The sequence below is a fragment of the Neoarius graeffei genome, chromosome 28 (assembly GCF_027579695.1).
Source record: "Neoarius graeffei isolate fNeoGra1 chromosome 28, fNeoGra1.pri, whole genome shotgun sequence".
NCBI lineage: Eukaryota > Metazoa > Chordata > Actinopteri > Siluriformes > Ariidae > Neoarius > Neoarius graeffei.
In genome coordinates, this window is record NC_083596.1 from 10339286 (window position 1) to 10340148 (window position 863).

Consider the following 863-nt stretch of genomic DNA (forward strand, 5'->3'; position numbering starts at 1 on the left):
CAAGAAAGCGAACCGAGTCCCTGGGAGGCGCGTCCAAACTCAGGCACGTCGATCAAATCAAAACCCCACCCACAAAAGCGATACTCTCCGCCCCTTTTTGCCTTTCTTTGCACGCAACTGGCTCAGGAAGAGACCAGGACTGCGCACGCGCATTTCGATAAACCGTGGTAGGTAGCGATGGCGCGGCTTCTTTTCTATCGCGCATGCGCCAATGTGTGTACGTGTGGTGAGTGAGTGAGCTGAAATACTGCATTGTTTTATAATCAAATCCTGTAGAGATTAAATCTACTCACAGTCCTTCATGATGGATTTTTAGTTTATCCTTTTTTTTTTTTGCTAAAGGTTCTGTGGTAACTCAGTGTATGCAGAGGCAATAAACTGTTAAACTCTAAATGGGACAACAAAATATAATCCATTGCTGTTATCTTGATGTATTTACCAAGTAGATAAGATAGGTATATAGAAAATCTTTATGAGTATCAGGTCAAACTGCAGATATACATCAGCAGTCAGATGCATGCTGGTCCCAGATATGCATGAACATTATCACACAAAAGGTTCAGACTTTTTTTTTTGCCATGTCAGCTAAAAAGCTCACAAGAAGGAACCTGCCCTTCTTCTAAAAACTGTTCTCTGGAGCCCAGAAGCAAATAGAAAAATATTCGCCGACCCCTCACCCTCAGGCCGGCGCATATTTGAACTCCTTCCCTCCAGCAGGCGCATTAGATGTGTGCGTCAAAAGCACCAGACATGCTTCAGGAAAGCTTTTCACATGCAACCAGACATGGTTGCATGTGAACACTTCATTTACAGTGTACGTGACAGCACTGTGTTTGGTGTTCAAGTTGCAGTAACTTTCCTGT